General features: G+C 40.3%; 2 long non-coding RNA genes across 8 annotated transcripts in view; one reads left to right on the plus strand and one right to left on the minus strand.

The window, feature by feature from the left end:
* The window catches only part of LOC109496163, a 237,489-nt gene that overhangs the window by 178,446 nt on the left and 40,166 nt on the right, over positions 1-18,877 (plus strand). For 5 of the 7 annotated variants that reach the window (XR_002152042.2, XR_006592380.1, XR_006592383.1 and 2 more), the window contains 4 exons: positions 6,451-6,586; positions 8,262-12,088; positions 12,258-12,392; positions 15,722-15,789. This is a non-coding gene — a long non-coding RNA (uncharacterized LOC109496163). Of the gene's footprint in view, positions 1-6,450; positions 6,612-8,261; positions 12,089-12,257; positions 12,393-15,721; positions 15,790-18,877 lie in introns of all 7 variants that reach the window. The other 2 variants (XR_006592381.1, XR_006592384.1) reach the window with 2 other exon arrangements.
* LOC123383074 overlaps positions 8,766-18,877 on the minus strand; it is an 89,052-nt gene continuing 78,940 nt past the window's right edge. Inside the window, exons 2-3 of the long non-coding RNA XR_006592386.1 lie at positions 15,295-15,537; positions 8,766-8,901 (exon numbers count right to left, since the gene is read on the minus strand). This is a non-coding gene — a long non-coding RNA (uncharacterized LOC123383074). The remainder of the gene's footprint in view (positions 8,902-15,294; positions 15,538-18,877) is intronic.

The following is an 18,877-nucleotide window of genomic DNA, read 5'->3' on the forward strand; positions in this document are numbered from 1 at the left end:
GATTGACAGGAGAAAAAATTTGTGTGAATTAGTTTCTTGGGTATAGTGACTCTTGTAAAGATTTTTGTTATGAGTACTCTTGTTTTCTATTCCCTCTCAGAGATGTCATTATATGATTTTGTCTCTCTTGTTATAAGGTGAAGAAGCACAGGCAAGAAGAGGTTTCCTTTCGTCTTGTTCTACATCTTAAGAGCATGACTTTGTGACTGGTGAGGAAATTCTCTCTTGTCTCACCCAGCTGAATTAGGGCATCCAAGATGCAAGGTGGCAAGCAGCATTCTCTTTGACCAAGCTAGCTCTCAGGAGAGTTTATCTTTAGGGATTCTGGTCCTTCAGAAGCCTTTGTCATCTGAACATTTGTTGTTAATGCTGCCAAAGTTCCATTCCAGTAGCACCTGCCCAGTGTCACAGATTAGCAGGGCTACAGCTGCAGGCATCTCATGGTTTTGTGAAACAACAGAGATGTTATTTTTACTAAAACCATTCTTATGGCCTGCAACAATAGTTCTTTTCTTTCTTAGGCTAACTGTGAAGGTGAACTTTTTGGATCAGGGGGGGCTGCGTCTTCTGTGCCCTCTTTTGGGATGACTTTTGCATCCATAGTCAAATCATAAGAAGTCTTAGTAATTTGAGTTGCTATTGAAATGAATGTATCATTGAAGATGTTTGTCAGTGGCCGGACAGTGCATCTTTTGAACTGCAGGAAATTTTTAGAGAGCTCTCATCCTAAACAATTTTTTATTGGGACCAATAGAAAGATGACATTATACAAAGTTTTTTTTTAACCTCCAATTTCATAAAATCCTACCAAATTTAGAGAAGAGTTGGATCAGTGGACATTCACAACTCTACTCACAGGGAACTTGATTGGCTAATAAGGAGTGTTCTTCCTACCTTTTATACCGCAGTTATCTGACAAATCAGATTGCCACATGGGGAAAATGCCTCTCACAGAGAAAACAGATGAATTTCTCCCAGACCCTCTTACAAATGATCAGAAAATGTCTCAGTTGGAAGCCAATGTGCACAGGCTGATAGACACATTAGAAGAGGTTTTCCTTCTAAAGCAAATTAGTCTAAGGTTGAATTGTACTCCCAGGGGGAAAAAAAAAAGGTAATCATGTATACAGACTTTATAAAGTCATATGGCATTAAACGTTGAAACTCTAGAATGTAGGAATCTTTTGATTTCCATCTTAGTTGGAAATCTCTCTGGTATAAAGATAATGTATTTGATATCCAGCTGCTGACTCACCCATCCATTTAGGCCACAGTCCAAATGTTTGAGGAATTAGAAACTCTTTGTCTTAAAAATCTTTATAAAACCAGAAATGCAGCTCTAGAAGCAATTCAAAGCCCACTTATTGTTACCAATTGCCAAACCTCCCCTATTTATCTTAAAATGCTTGCAAATATTGTAAAAAAAAAAAAAATCAGAACATTGGGAATAAGAATTGTCCTGCCCTTAAGAAGGAAAAATTTAAATAGTAATTATGCTTGACATCTGATAACAGTCAGATATACCAAAACTCCACCTTGGAGAAACTTGGATATCCTTTTCTCTGTGCCTTTGAGATATGCCTTCCTAACCTGTCTTCTCTGGATGATGACAGCTATTTCTTTGAAAGGGAAACTTTGGGGGAAATGGCCTCATCAGGAGGAGGAAAAAAGGAGCTAATTACAAATCTGGCAAATAAAAATTCTTGTGTCTTTTCCACAAATATTACTAAAATAGCTTTAGCCATCTGAGCAGGTAAACTTATTTCATCTGCCAGAAACACATTTTGGATCCAACTGCTCATGAGTTTTAGATTGTACTTGACTCGTGGCTAAAATTTTAGAACAAAAGCTATAAGATCTGTGTCTGTATGATTATATATGTCTATGTGTGTATGTTACATATGTGGTATTTTTCTACCTCCAGATGGCATTACCAAAACTAATTTGTATAAGCTACATTTGGTTGGCTTGAAGGAAAATACTTATATGGATTGGGTATCCCAAAATTTCCAGAAATGTAACAACCAATCCTCATGTTTTCCAAGTTCATATGATTTAGAATAATCTTCTGTAAATAAAAACTAGTTGAAGTTTGTTGGTTTAATTAAAATAGGCACATCTTCAGAGTTACTAGCATTAAACATAATGCAGATGTGCCACTTTTATTCTACCTGGGTTTACTAGTCAAATAAGATCATGTTATTTCCATTAGAAAATTTGTCAGCAAGAGAAAAATAAGATGGCTTAACTCTGTCTAATGTCTCAAAATTCTCATGAGCAATGTTAATATGATTATTAAAAACAGTGAATTACATAGATCTAGGTGGAATGAAAGTTTATAGATGAACTTTCCAACAATGAAGAGGTTTTATAGGAGGATAGGACTACTTTGAAATAGCTCCCAAAATCTTTTCAGTAACTTTAGGTCTTAAACTTTTGCTAAGTGATAGAAAATCATTGAATATCAGGGGCGCCTGAGTGGCGCAGTCGGTTAAGCGTCCGACTTCAGCCAGGTCATGATCTTGCGGTCCGTGAGTTTGAGCCCCGCGTCGGGCTCTGGGCTGATGGCTCAGAGCCTGGAGCCTGTTTCCGATTCTGTGTCTCCCTCTCTCTCTGCCCCTCCCCTGTTCATGCTCTGTCTCTCTCTGTCCCAAAAATAAATAAACGTTGGAAAAAAAATTAAAAAAAAAAAAAAAGAAAATCATTGAATATCAGTATCAATTCTGAGTAAGATAAAATACTGAACATTAATTATTGAACAATGATTTATCTCTTTTCGTTTCTTATTACCAAAAAAAAAAAAAAAAAAAAAAAAACAACTGAAGTTATTTGGGTCTGCTAGTTAACAGGTCTTGTGCCACACTGGAAAAAGAGGCATAGGGGCGCCTGGGTGGCACAGTCGGTTAAGCGTCCAACTTCAGCCAGGTCACGATCTCGTGGCCCGTGAGTTCGAGCCCCGCATCAGGCTCTGGGCTGATGGCTCAGAGCCTGGAGCCTGTTTCCGATTCTGTGTCTCCCTCTCTTTCTGCCCCTCCCCTGTTCATGCTCTGTCTCTCTCCTTCCCAAAAATTAAAAAAAAAAAGTTGAAAAAAAAATTAAAAAAAAAAAGAGGCATATACTTTTAGAATTTATGAAATATAGTCATAAATTTGCCAATTTAAAGAATTCTGGTGTAACAGTTCACGATTACTTACTTCTGAGTTTTCACTAGAAATTAAGGCTTCTGAGGGTTAGGAATTCTAATTACTGTATGTGATTAGAACTACTAGCAATAGTAAGAGAGTCTATTTTCTGTTGGTATACAGGGCAAGTAGGATGTTTTAGGGTAAGAAAAGTTACAAGATATGGAGATACATTTTTGTCAAGGGAAATAAAAGTAATTTTGTCCTAAAGAATAACTGGTTATTTCAGAATGGGAAAGAAGAGAATAAAGAACAAGAGGCTAGCTAAAACTGGATTGTCATGGGATGTCTGGGTGGCTCAGGATCATGATCTTGTATTTCGTGGGATGGAGCCCTGTGTTGGAGGCATGAAGCCTGTAGGGATTCTCTCTCTTCCTATTTCTCTGACCCTCCCTCATATTCTCTTTCTTCCAAAATAAATAAATAAACATTAAAACAATAAATAAATTTGAATTGTCATTATAAGGCTTTTAAAAATAAGCTTGGATAGCAATAGTGTACTTATGTAAAACTAAAATTTAACTTTGTCCTTGTAACAGCTAAAAGAAACTTTGCTTGGGCTATTGGTCTGCTGTTGATAAGAGACTAAAAGATTTTTCTTTACCTTTTCAGTGATCTGCCTCAAAAGCTAAGGTTTTGTATTTTATAAAAATAATTTCCTATACTTGATGTTGCTTTATCACGTTTTTGGTTACCTAAGAAAACTGAATCTTCTCCACATTAAAGAGTTAGGTTTTGCTCACAAGTTTATATATAGAATTCTGTATTTACCTTTAAATCTTTTATTCTCACTTTGATTAAACAGTGTTTCATAATGGTCTGTGATCCTATTTATTCAAATGTCTGAAACCTTTTGATATTTTTGACAAAAATCGCAAAATCAAATTCTAAATGAAGTCTTTTTGACTAACTTTGGAACATCTCAACAGGTTTACTCACCTTTTGAAAAGAGAGATGTTACACTAATTAGGTTTATTGGACATGTTAAATCATATAGAAAGCATTGTCAAATAAGAAACAGTAAACGTTTATACCATATTTGGAGGAGTATATGTTAATATAAATATTCTAGAATTCTATGAAATTCCTAGAAATCTGATATGTTTTGGCTTAATATTATTAGTCATAGTTATTGTGAAATGTATGTCAGAAATAACCAAATTTCCTTTTCAATTACATTATAATAAATTCTCATTACATCTTTAACCATGCCATTTATTTTTTTATTATTTTTATTATTTTTATTATTTTATTATTTTTATTATTTACAGTTATTATTTTGATTCTCTTGCAAAAGTGTTTTCAAGGAGGTCTGTGGAAAGGATTTTGACAAATACAGTTTTCTGATAACTTTCATATCATACCACTAAAGTGGGAAAGAATTTATAGAACTCTAATGGAGAAAGTGATGGATTAATAAAACTACTAACAAAAGATGAAAATCAAGAATTAAATACATGGGACTGAATGAATTCATAAGGATGTCTTTTTGTTTGAAACATTGCTGGTTCATTAATGTTTTTTATTTCCAGATTTAATGAGATTTTTCTATCATCTATGACAAAAGTTTGGTAAATTTTACCTTTGTAACCAGAATTGAAACAATTTTATTTTCTCCCTACTGGATGCCTTTAGAATTTAGAAATTATTTATTTATTTATTTATTTATTTATTTATTTATTTATTTATTTATTTATTTTAACGTTTATTTATTTTTGAGACAGAGAGAAACAGAGCATGAACAGAGGAGGGGCAGAGAGAGAGGGAGACACAGAATCTGAAACAGGCTGCAGGCTCTGAGCGGTCAGCACAGAGCCCGACGCGGGGCTCGAACTCACAGGCCATTAGATTATGACCTGAGCCGAAGTCGGACACTTAACCGACCAAGCCACCCAGGCGCCCCTAGAATTTAGAAATTTATAAAGTGCAGTAAGAGCCTGCTCTGTTTGTAATAGGTCACAAACGGAAACAATTGATTGAAATATCATATTTGACAGTAATGTGCATAGATCAGATATGATTAGAGATTTTTAAGGATCTAAGGTTGACTTTATGGAAACAAGAAAGCCCCTTGAAAAAATAATTTCCTACCTTGCTTATAAGTGTTCCCATCAGCCCTACCAAGTGAGTAAAGAATGTGACCAGAATCACAGAATATCTTGGGGACTTTGAGAAGAGAGGAATTTACCCAAATCTATAGGTATTGCAGGCAAAGTCTAAGGCAGAGTCCTACCCTGAAAAGGCTTTTAAATGCCTAATCTGAGATTCTGATGAAAAATTCCATATTCCTTATGAAAAGTTCCAGCAAAGCAGACAAAAAGAACCTATATGATCAATCACTGTTCTAGTTGCACTAATATAAATAATCATGCCACGTTTAAAGTAAACTTATTTTGCAAACAATTTAGTGCCTATGGTTATTATTTGTAGAAATGAGGGTGATTGTAGAATAAAACTTCAGTTTCAGTAGAAACTATAACATCCCTTTGTGGATACTAGTTAACGCTGTTAACTATCTTTAAGGGTTTGTTTTCTACCTGTAAACTGGGCTGGATCCCGATTTTTTCTAGTTCCCTCAAATGTTTGGCCAAAACTTTCAAACTAATGTTTCCAATTTTCTTCCACTTTTTTTGACCTGGAATCACTAAGAACAACACTTTACCTTTTCCCAAAGCACATTGAAATTGAATGACTACATATAAACTTTAAAAAAACCACAATATCTCATTTATGGACAATCTTTATGCCTGATGATGTGTGACCCATTCAAAAACATCAACAGAAACATTCAACCTGCAAACCAGAAAAGCCTGTCAGATTGCCACTGCCCATTCTCACTCCATCTGAAGATGCTTCAAACTGGACATTTAGAAACTAGGGGTCATGGCCAGGCTACCCTAAGATGGGCCACTTTGGCATGAATGTAGTTTTGAGTTAAAATTAAAACTTAATAGATTCAGGAAAAGCTCTTTACCTCCCCCTCAACTGCCCACCTATATCAGAAAAAGAGGAATCTCTGTTAATAGCTAAGAAATTGACCTGCATAATAGGGTATCCTTTTTTTCCAAACATCTTCTCTTACCTTCCCGTTAGTGATCATCCTCCCACTTTGTATCCTCAAATCTTTATGCCTCTCCTTAGCTCAGGATATCCTATAAACCTCATGTTGCTTGTCTTCAGAATTTCAGGTCTCTGTGGATTCCCTGTCCATTTGATATTAAATTTGATTTTCTTTTGTTAATATGTCTCTTGTCAATTTGTTTCTTAGTCCAGCCAGAAGTACCTTGAACAGCAGAGAAAATTCTTCCTCTCCAACAGTTGGCACACTCAGCAGGACACCACTCACCTGACACCCTGCAGTAGCTGAGAGATCCTTGAGAAATCTGACAAACAGCTGACAAAAGGTAGAGATTTCAGGAGGCTGACATGGTAAGGAATATTATCTGTGGAGTCTGATGGAGCAAGAGTGGTACAGGTACTTTTTCTCTCCTAAGTTTAGATTAGCAGCAGAAAATACTTTTTGGAACTGGATTTTTGCATTTAGTGGCTCTTTGGTTAAATTTGGTATGGTAGTTGGTTACTAATCCATTTCCTCCCATGGATGGTCTTCCTTTTCCTTTTCCTTTCCTTTCCTTTCCTTTCCTTTCCTTTCCTTTCCTTTCCTTTCCTTTCCTTTCCTTCTTTCTCTTTCTTTCCTTCTTTCTCTTTCTTTCTTTCTTTTCTTTCTTTCTTTCTTTCTCTTTCTTTCTTTCTTTCTTTCTTCTTTCGTTGTTTGTCATAAAAATGTCAATGTTCACAGTTCTCATCAGACCGGCATCTGTTTAGACAAGCTTTGCTGTGGTTAAAGCCTTCTGGTAAGGAATAATCTTGGAAGTGAAAGCTGCAAAATTGGCGGCATAGGTCAAGCACTTAAAAGCTGGTAGGGTGTTTACCACCTAACTCACAAACTACTGTGTTAGGATGAGTTGGTCATGGAATGGGTTAGATTGACATTAGGTCACCCATCGACCTCAAGAAAACTTCCATGCAATGAGGTTACTGTAAAACCACACATGTTCTCAGTCCTGCAGTACATCCCTCCTAGGTATTAGTGTGGATCCAAGAGACCCAAGGCTTAGCCAAGAGAAAAACCAGATGAGGCTTTTCTTTTCATCTCATTCTTTGTTCTAAGAGATTGGCTTTGTGACCAGTGGGATAGGTGCACTTACCAGGGTACACCTTAGTGGGCAAATAGACTGGGGATCCAAGTCTTTCTATTTTTGTCCAGCTGTGCTGGCTCTCCAAGGTGTTTGTCATGAGAGGCTCCAGCCCATAGGAACCTTTGTGAGCTCAGCCTTTGTTGCTTGTTAGTTCTGGAAAGTCCCAATTTAATAGCACCTGCTCAGTGTCACAGATGAGCAGGTCTGTGACTGGAGGCATCTCATGATTTGTGGAAGTTTAGAGACACCATTTTCATTACACCTTCCTTACCACCTGTGCAACAAAGTCCTCTTCTTTCTTAAACTAATTTGCAGAGTAAAGTTCTGGATCATGGAGACTCCCTCAGCTATACCCTGTTAGGATATCTATTACATATTTAGTTAAACCATTAAAAGGCTTATTGATTTAAGTTGCTAATAATAGATCCTACTTGCCAATAGTCAGATGCTGGATCCTTTAAGTTGGTTATATTTAAAAGAAAAATATTCTTTATGGAGAGTTCACAATTGTGTTGTTTGTATAATGGCTAACCTTAGGGTCTCTCATGAGAAAAAGAAGAAGTTAGACTTAAGTGTCCACAATTGTGTTGTTTGTATAATGGCTAACCTTAGGGTCTCTCATGAGAAAAAGAAGAAGTTAGACTTAAGTGTCCACTTCCAACATAAATTCTCTTTCTCTACAAGATTTAAAGGAAACACCCCAACCTCATTTCTAGGTTCAAGTATACAGGTTGCTCATGTAAATGCTGAAAACCAGGAAATGAATGTAACAAAACCACCCAAGAGTAGCACTGAAGCTTGCTTGCTTTGCTGCTACCTTCCAGTGCTCTATAATCAGGTTCTGCCAGTTTCAGACTTCCCTATGCAATGTCCTTTGCAGGTGTATCCTAGACATCCCTTGGCCCCCAGCTGCCACTGCAAGGGTTCATGTCCCCTTGTTACAGCAAATACTTGGTGCCCAGGAAGAGACAAGCCACATGAACTTGGGGAATGAGAAGAAGGCTGTTTATTGCTCACCGGTGCCAGCCCAGCAGAGTCACCTCCAAAGGCTCAGCTCTGAACCTTGGCATCTGCCTCCTTTTATGGCTGGGATGGTAAGGGATTGAGAGACAAAAGAAAAAGGAGAGGGGACACTTATCAGTGGTGCTACATGAGTAGTTGGAAGCAGGAGGCAAGAAAGATTACAGAAGCCAAAGGTATGCAAGGGGTGTATGCAGCCCCAGACATCTGGCTGACCTGTTTTATCTTGTTTTTAGTAGCTTTTCTTCTCATTCCACCCTCTTGATTCTTAAGCTGCTGTAGCAGACTTAGAGAAAATCAATTTATGGGGTCCAGGGAACCCTTTGCCACCATGGGAGGAGGGGCTAAGACCATTCTGGCTTCTTCCTGCTGGATAAGGACATGGAAGGGAGGCAGGCATCTAGGGTTCTTCATCATCCAAAGGAGAGTAGCGACAGGTAGAACGGTCCAACTGGAGCATCATCTGGACTTTTATAGCTTCTGGATGAGAGGAAACAAACCTGGGGAGCATATTAAGAATACAAGGACCAAATAGGAGGATTATGAAAAGCATTAGGAGAGGACCAGCTAAAAGGAGGAGCCAAAAGGCCCAATTCCATATGTTACTCCAAGAGTTTCACGAATCTGCTAGTTCCTGTCTTTATCTGTTGATTCGCTTCCTTAACTGCTGGACCATATCTCAGACTAGCCCTGATTTGTTGACAGAGAAGCACCATTCTTCATTTAGGAAGAGACATAATCCTCCCCTTTTGGCAGTTAGCAGGTCCAGCCCTCTTCTATTTTGTAAGACTACCACTGCTAGGGAGTCTACTTGGTCTTGTAAAACCATCAGGGATTTGGTAACATGTTTTATGTCATCTGTTAGGTCCATGATAATAAGTGGTTGAAGAGATCAGGTTTGTTTCCTCTACTATTCCAGTGCCCACCCTTGTCGTTATTCCTAAGGCAATAAGAAGAGTTATGACTTGAATGGTTCTTTGTGCCTTGGGGGACAAGGGCAAGTATAAGTCATACATTGCATGGTGGGAGTGAGAAGACTCCTCTTGAACAGGTTAGGAACAGGAATATGTGTAGCAAGGACAGGAAGTAGGGCGATCCCATCCTGGGGTAGGAGTCGGTTATAACAGTAGAGAACAACATGCAGAGAAAGACATCAATCATAACGCAGATAATATACATCTAAGGAGAATAATGCATCCTGACACTAGTAAGTAGAGGAAGGCTAACAAGAGTTTGTGACTGAGGTGCTAGTCTGCGGGAGTGACTTGGGTCAGCCCTACGCAAAGAGTAGAGCAACACATATTGAAAGAGAATATGAAACCTGAGAACCATGAAATCTGAGAGAGAACAATTGGTTACAGTTCATTTAAGTTGCTTGGTGATTTTCCTCAAGCTTCTGGTTACAGAGAGTTCTCAGGTGTTGGCTGCAGGCCACTTATTGTCTGCTATCTTCCTAACAGTGATCTATAGAGAATTATTCTGGTTAGCCATTACTTTCCATTTCAAGTGGTTGTCAGGTGACAGATGGGCTGCCTTTACTCCAGAATAGTAGATCCATGTGGTTAGTCCTGCAACCTTGAGAGCTGTGGTCATGGTTAGCACAACTAGGTAAGGTCCCTTCCAGGGAGGTTTAGGCAGTTCCTTTTTCCAGTCTTTTATCCAAGCCTGATCCCCAGGTTTGTGGGGGAATATAATTATTCCTAGGTGACATTCCATAGATGCCACTCATCTATGTATCTCAAATACAGTTTTCCCAAGTCCTTGTAGTTGTTTTTATATTGCTAAATTCCCCAGCTCTGTCAGGTCCCCCTTGAATTTGACTAGTGAAGGGGTCTTCCATATAGGATCTCAAAGGGGGAGAATCCTATTTTTGCCCGGGATGTACAGCATATTTGGAGAAGAGCTAGGGGTAGTATATCTGGCCGGGACAAGTTAGTTTCCTGACATAGTTTGCCATGGCTGATATAAGGGTCTAGTTCATATGTTCCCTGAACTCTGGGGCTGGTAGGCTGCTGTTAAGTACCTTTGGATATCTAGGGCTTTGGCTACTTGTTGCACCACCTCGGCCACAAAGGCTGGGCCATTGTCTGAGCTTATGGTTAACAGTATTCCATGTCTGGGAACGATATCCCTTAGCAAGGCTTTGGGTACTTCTCTTGCCTTTTTGGTGAGTGTGGGATAGACTTTAACCCAGTCCAAAAACATGCAGATTAATACCAAAAAAATATTTGTATCCTTTACTGGGTCTTATTTTGATAAACTCTACCTCTAAATCTTTGAAGAGTGCCTGACCACAGTGTTGGACTTCTATGGGCCCAGTGGGGCCTTGTTTGGCATTATTTTGAGCACAGAAGAGGTGGCATTGAGAGACCTAGGCACAGGGGGATTAGAGTCAAGCAATTACATAGTAATGGCTTAATAAGGTTTCAAGGGCAGTTTTTCCTAGGTGGGTAAGCTCATGCTGTAGGAGAGCCACCTGGTATGCTAGCTGCTCCAGTACATAGACTCTTTGGTCTGGAAGTACCCACCATCCTTCTTTTGTCTGGCCTTTTTCCTGTTGTGCCCATTTTGTTTCTTGGATTGTGTACTTTGGGGAAGTTGGCAGCTCTGGGGCATGATTTTTGAGGGTGTTGTTTGTTTTTCTGCTGCTTGTTTAGCTGTGGTGTCAGCTTGTCGATTCCCTTCCAATGCTGACTCCTTTCCTCTGGTGTCCCTTGCAGTGGATGACTGCTACCTCCCTTGGTTCCCAGACTGCCCTTAATAGCTTTAGGATTTCTTCCCAATTTCTGATTTCTCTTCCTCCTGCGGTCACAAGTTCTCTCTCCTTGTATAGAGCCCCATGTACACGTAGAGTGGCAAAGGCATAGTGCCAATCAGTGTATATGTTGGCCTGTTTGTCTTTCCTGAATTCTAGTGCTCTTAGTAGGGCCCACAGTTCTGCTTTTTGGGCTGACCAACCTCGTGGAAGGGCCTTTGTTTCTGTGACCTCAAAATCAGAGACTACTGCATAACCAGCATATCTTTTGCCTTTGTTCATGAAGCTTCTGCCGTCAGTGTGCAGGATGAGGTCAGGATTTTGTAAGGGCCTGTCTCATAGGTCAGGTTGGCTAGAATATACTTCATCAAGTACCTCTAGACAATCATGTTCTGGGGACCCCACCACTGCAGGCAAGAAAGTGGCAGATTTAGAGTTGATAGCTTCCAGTCTTATTCACGGGTTCTCACATAACAGTCCCTGATATTGTATGGCCCTCTGGCATCCATCAAGGTTTTAACAGAATGGGGAACCTTAACATTTAGGTTTTACCCCAAACGTGAGTTTGTCTGCTTCCATGATTAAAAGTGTGGTGGCTGTTAGTGCTCTCAGACAGTGTGGCCACTGAGTCAATCTGCTTTGAAAGGTATGCCACTGGTCTTTGCCAACGTCCAAATTCCTGGGTAAGAACCCCGAGGGCCACTCCCTTCTTAGGTATGAACAGTTGAAATCTCATGATACATCTGGGACTCTCAAGGCTAGTGCCTCTGAGTTTTGTTTTGAACTCCTTTTCTTGATTAGGGACCCAGAAAAGGGGTGCTCTCTCTTACCCTTTCAGTGCCTCATATATAGGTCTGGCCGACTCAGAGAACCCTGGGATCCATATTCAACAGAATCCTGCTGCTCCCAGGAACTCTTGGACCTGCTCGCAGGTAATGGGAACTGGAATGGCACAAACTGCCTGTTTCCTTTGGGCTCCCAGCATCCATTTGCCTTGGGTAATTTTGAAGCCCAAGGATTTAACTTCCTATTGGCAAATCTGTGCCTTTTTCTTTGACACCTTTTTCTTTGATATCCTGCCTCTGCTTGTAACCTGAATAGGGCTCTGGTTCCCTCCCAGCACTGGGTCTGCATGGGACTGGCTAGCAGAAGATCATCCATACCTTGGAGGAGGATGCATCCTAGGTCCTGTCCCAGAACCTGGCTAAATCATATGCCAAAGCCCAGCTGAATAAGGTTGGTGAATTATTTGAATCCTTGAAGCAGTCTAGTCCAAGTGAACTGTTCCTTTGCCCCTGTGGTAGGGTTTTCCCATTCAGAAGCAAATAGGGGTTGGCTATTAGGCACTCGCTGGAGACAGAAGAAGGCATCTTTTAAATCTAGGCAAGTGAACCATCCTGCTTCCAAGGGTATGAGTCCTAGTAGAGTGTATGGGTTAAGCAATACTGAATGCAGCATGACGGCTGCTTGATTAGTGGCTCTTAGGTCCTGCACAGGGTGGTAATCATTTGTCCCAGGTTTTTTCATGGGCAGCAGGGGAGTATTCCATGGGGACTGGCATCATTTTACAAGTCCCATTTGAGTAGCCTGTGCAAGTGTGTCGGGATCCCCAGGTGTGCCTCTCATGGGACTATATATTGGCATATTTTGACAGGTTGGGATCCAGGCTTTAGGTCAGTTAATATCAGGGGGTGGTTTTTTGACAGACCAGGGGGTTTCCTTCTACCCCAACTGAAGAGAATTCAGCTTCTAGCTTGGGAGCCACAGTTGGCTCACTGGGAGGGGAAGTATATAATCTCTATTCCTCTTCCCATGGAATCATCAGGGACAAAATTATGGGTTAGGCTTTTTTGTTTAGGCACAATTACATCTGTCCATCTGAGGAGAAGGCCATTACTGCACTCAACTTGGTTAGGAGGTCTCTACCTAACAGTGAGACTGAGCAATAGGGTAGATACAGGAATCCATGAACTACTTGGTGACTCCCCCAGTCGGGGACCACAAAATGGCCTTCCAGTTTGCACCCGTGAGACTCCTGTGATGGTGACTTCTCAACCTGACAAAAGTGCCACCTTGTGTGTCATCACAGAGTGTTCAGCCTCAGTGTTGACCATGAAGTCTATTGTTTGGCCCCCCACCTTCATTTTGACCATGGGCTCATGGTGGCCTAGTTGGATAGAGCCCAGTCTTTCCTAATCAGAGTCCACTCCTGCCAGTCTGTTCAGGTCAGCCTCAGGTGGTTCTGGTTGGTAGCAGCTGAGTGGAGCAGAGGTTTTTGGTTTCCCTTTTTGGTGGTTAAGGCATTCATTTTTTCACTGTCCAAATTCCTTGCAGTAGGCACATTGATCCCATCCCAGTGGCACCCTTTTTTGTTCTTGCATCCCTCGTGGTGTCTGGGGGGGCCCTTCCAGAGGGGGTGGAGGCAGCAGCCAAGAGAAGTCTGTCTCCTTTTTGGCAGCTTGTTCCCAGTTTACAAAAGCCTTGTTGGCGATTTCCAATGATTCGTTGGCTTTTTTTCCCCAGTGAATCCTTCTAATTTTTGGAGCTTCTGTCTAATGTCACTTTGGGCCTGTCCCACAAAGGTAGCATTGACCATGAGCTGATTTTTGAGGGCTTCTGGGTCAAATGGAGTATAAACTCTGAAGGCTTCACATAATCTTTCATAGAAATCAGACGGACTCTCTTCTGGCTTTTGTAGGACCTCAGATACCTTTGCCACATTGGTGGTCTTTTTGGCCCCTGCTTTTACCCTCTGGAGAAAGACGAGTGGGTGTCTTTCTAATCTGGCCCTTTCCACCTCTGTGTTGGGGTCCCAGTGGGGCTCCTCTTGAGGCATAGCCTCCTATACCCAAGCCTCAACATCTAGATTCCCATCTGGTGCCTCAATGTGGAGCCATTTTCTGGCTTCAGTGACAATTTGTTGTTATTCTTTTGTGTTGAAAAGGGTAAGAAGCTGCTTACAGTCAACACAGACAGGGCAGTGAGTCTGGATTATGGATTCTAGGAGATCTATCATCGCCTATGGCTTCTCAGAGTAGGGTGGTATGTGGTGTTTCCAGTAGAGGAGGTCAGTAGTGGAGAATGGTTGGTAGTAGAAAACTGATTCCCCCTTCTTGGAGGGTCCCATCGGGGCCTAATCCTGGGGAACCCACAATGGCATCTGTATTGCCGTTGGGGGCTTTGGACCTTGAGTCACAGACCTAAGGCATCTTCCTACCAGTTCAGGTGTCCCTGGCTGGGGCGGACCAGCTGCTGGTGGAGGCAAGACCAATGGGGGTGGACTGTCAGGCAGGCAAGGTTCCCCTCCCTCGATTGATGGGGTGCTGGGGGCATATGGTGGCAGAAATGGAGGGATTTCTGAATTTTCTTGGAGGATGGGGGGTAGTTTTTTGTGCTGTGAAGTCTGCTTCTTGGCCCATGCCACTAAGACCCTACATTGTCCCTTACTATTAATGCAGAAGTGGACCCAAGGAGGCTTGACTTGGGCTATTTCCAGCCATTGATCAATGTACAGGGTCTCCATTAACTACTTTATAAACAGCTCAGACTATGGGGACAGCTAGGGTGTCCTCAGGGGGCCAGCCTACACCAAATGTGGGCCATTCTAATTCACAGAGCGTGTGTAACTTCCTGGGGGTCAATTTGACCCCATGGTCATCTGAAAATCCCTTTTTAAAATTCTTAATCATACATTCTGAAACAGTTGGTTTTGAGAAACTCCCCCCCCCCCCCGCCCCTTTCTGGTATAATAGATAGATCCCTCCCAATGTATGGTGTCACAAGACAAACATGAGGGAAGAGATCCCTTCCTCCTCCTGGCCACTCCCCTCACAGGGATTTAGAGGCTCTTAGCATTGGCAGGTCAGTATAAACCCTTGACTCCAATCAGACGTCTACAGACCTGATTCTGCCTTGAGTTGTATGAGGTCATCATGGAGTCACAGGATAGGACCCACTCAGGCTCCGTAGCTGAGACCATGGAGCACTTGCACTCACACACACATTCAGACAGACTGCAGACTTCCACCCAGGACTTCCCTGTCCTATTTGGCGACTCTGTCACCCCAGAGGTGATCAGGCACCCCTTCTGCCTCTAGGGTGGGCCTGAACTTGGTCCTGGGTCCCCGGGGACACTTACCCAATCCGATGTCCCATACTGGCAGAATTTTCTGATTCCGCCTGGAGTCCGTCCCAGCGCAGTGAGGGCCAACTATTGCCAGGCCCAGCAAGGGTCCAGGTCCAGTTAAATCACGGGCGCCATGCCTTCCTTTCCATCCCCAGGGGCCTCGAAGCATGGCCTCTGACAATGGTGGCTCAAAGGGCCAGCGCAGCTGTCAATTTTCCCGGCCAATGTACCAAATGTTACAGCAAATACTTGGTGCTGAGGAAGAGACAAGGCACATGCACTGGGGGAATCAGGGAAAGACTGTTTATTGCACACAGGTGCTGGCCCAGCAGAGTCACTTCTAAAGGCTGAGCCCCAAACCTTGCCATCTGCCTCCTTTTATGGATGGGATGGTAGGTGCCCCCTCCCCTTTTTCTTTTGTCTCTCAACCCTCTATCAGTGGTGCTATCCAGGCAGTTGGTGGACACAGGAGGCAAGCAAGATTACAGAAGCCGAAAAGTGTGCAAGGTGAGTATCCAGCCTCCAACATCAGACTGGCCCCTCTTGTTTTTACTAGCCTTTCTTCTCACCCTGGATAGCAGATAAAGCTCTTCTACGTATAAAGCTCTTCTACGTCTATTTTTGAAAGATCCTACCAAATTTAAGGAAATCAAAAATTAAAAAGATTAATGACTATCCACGACTGCCCTTCACAGAGGAAGGAGGACCCCAAATTTCCCTGAGGCTCTCCTACAAATGATCTGTGAAAGGCCATTATTCAGGGACTAATAAAAGCCCAGTTGAATTAAATACCCAGAAAAGCTTTTGTTATATAGACTTAAAGATATAAATCTATTTTATTACATTTTAGTTAAAAATCTGCAATATAAGCAAATTTATTTAAAAAGATGGGCCAGTCCCTTGATATTAAGGCTATAATCTAGTTCTTCGGGGAATTAAAAAAAACTGTCTTTGCTCTTTTTCTTTGCAAAAAACTGTCTTTACAAATCTCTACAGAGCCAGAAATGCAACTCCAGAAACAAGTCAAAACCAATGGTTCTTGTAATTCACTTTGATATACAAGTGCTTTGGATTACAAGCATGTTTCTGGAATGAATTATGCTCTCAACCCAAGGTTTTACTGTATTTGGAATTTGGGCTCCTAATGTCTTCCCTACAGGTATTAGTAAAACAAAAGTTATAAGATTTTGTTTGCATCTTGTTTCTGTATGTATGTGAAATATTTTCTCTACCTGTAGATGGTATTGCTCAAATTAATTTGTCAAGGAGCTCTGTTTAGTTATTTTAAAGGCAAGTGCTTATAAGGATTGGGCATTCCAAAATTCAAATGGATAGAAACTAACCCAAATGTATTTTCAAATCTGTGAGATCTGAGAAAATATTTGGTATCAAAGCTAATTTAAGGTTATTGGTTTAATTAAAATAAACATGTCTTTAGAGTTATCAGTATTAAATAGAAGACTCTTATTCTACCTGTTTGCTCAATGTTAGAAAAAGATTGACTTTGTTAATGCTTTAGGGAAATGTAAGTGAGATTAAAAGGTAAAAAGTTTGTTGGCAAAGCTTGGCAATCTGAAACTTTAAATTTTGCTAAGCTAAATGTCACTTAATTCATCATCATTTATTAAATATCTAGATGATTTCCAAATAATAAAATATTTAGTACTAAACAGATTTACTTTTGTCTTATAGAGAAATTAAATAGGAGTCTGTTAGTAAACCAGGTTTTTGCTTTATTGAAAAATTATACTATAAAAAGGTACCTTTCTAGACATTATGAGATGAATTCAAAAATTCCTGAAGAATATTGGTATAACAAACAGTTCACAATTACTTATGTTAAAGAGGAAGAACATCCTCTGCCCTTGAAGGCCCTTCTAGCTAAACTTGGAATCAAATTAACATGAGACAGATGGAATCTATACAGACATGAAATTCCAAAGACAGCGAGGTAACAGGAATAAAAAGAGGGGTAGGGGGTCGGAGAAAACCATTGGCAGGAACACAAAAGAAGATCTTTTGAAAACAAGGTTGCCCAATTTTGTAGGTAAGTTTCTTAAAGGGGAATTGAAACACAGGCCCTGTATTGAAATACAGGCCCTACTTTCCCATGTAACTTTAGGCAACTGAGGCTGAGGAAGAGAGCTTTTGCTGCATCTACTTGGTTTTGATTGCTTTTTTTTTTTTTTTAATTTTTTTTTCAACGTTTATTTATTTTTGGGACAGAGAGAGACAGAGCATGAACGGGGGAGGGTCAGAGAGAGAGGGAGACACAGAATCGGAAACAGGCTCCAGGCTCTGAGCCATCAGCCCAGAGCCCGACGCGGGGCTCGAATTCACGGACCATGAGATCGTGACCTGGCTGAAGTCGGACGCTTAACCGACTGCGCCACCCAGGCACCCCAATTGCTTTTAACTAAAAATAAAGTTCATGCCTAACTGGCCCATCTTGGGGTAGACTGCCCTTGGACCCTACAGTTACAATTTAATTTTCACTAAGGGGTAAGAATTCTAATAAATAAGACTACTGGAAATAATGAGAGAAACAACTCTGTGTGCAAGTGAGAAATGGGAATACATTTTTGTTGGATAAAAACAGGACAAAATCCGAATGTAAGATAGAAAGTTGTAGAAGGTTTATGGAAAAGGAATCTTCAGAAATGAATTTTATATACAGTCAATACTGGCTACAATTTAATATAAAAATACATTGATGCAAAAATAAAATTGTTTTCATGAAAAAAATGGTTTTCTTGAACTACTGATTTGTTCTTAAGAAATTGTGTAAACATGTTTTTCTTTACCTTTAAAGAAAACAAGAATTCTGTGCTTTGTCAACATATTTTCCTATGTCTAAGAACTAAATTTTGCTCAAAACTATAACCTTCTGTATTGGCTTTGGTATCCTTTATTGCCAGTTTGATTAAATGGATAATTAAATCTGGTTTCATAATGATATGATCCTATCTTATCAAATGTCAAAATCTTTTCATGTTTGACCACAGTCTGAGATACTCCTGAGAGTTCCTGGGACATTTTAAAATTTTTTGAGAAATTAAACTAATTAAGCTTATTTGGTATGTTAAATTATATGGAAAGGTTTGTCAAATAGGTGATACTAAATCCTCTTGTATTTTGTAATTTGTACATAAATTGCATTTATGTAGTTATGTTATTAAAATAAATGTTCTAAAAATAGTAGAAAACTCCTAGACGTCTGATGTCCTTGTGTTATTATCTTGAAGTGTTGTACGTTACAGAAGTAAGCAAATTTCCTTGTCAATTGCATTGTGATGAACTCTAATGAGATCTTTAACCATGGCCATTTGTAAGTCTTATCATTTACAGTTACTGTTTTACTGAGGCTATTGCAAATGTGTTAAACTCTGAGAACAGGTTTCTCATAACCTTAACGTCATAAAAATTGAACTGGATAAGAATTTCCAGAACTAGTGCAAATACTGTGTTCAAACAGAACAAAAATTAGTAACATGGGAGTAAAAAAACTGGAGAGGATAATTGTAATTTGTGTGACTTTTTTAAAAAGTCAGCAATATTTTAATCTGGAAAATATAGTCTTAAAAAAATTTTCTTT

Source organism: Felis catus, chromosome F2, assembly GCF_018350175.1.
Source record: "Felis catus isolate Fca126 chromosome F2, F.catus_Fca126_mat1.0, whole genome shotgun sequence".
In the NCBI taxonomy this organism is placed as follows: Eukaryota; Metazoa; Chordata; class Mammalia; order Carnivora; family Felidae; genus Felis; species Felis catus.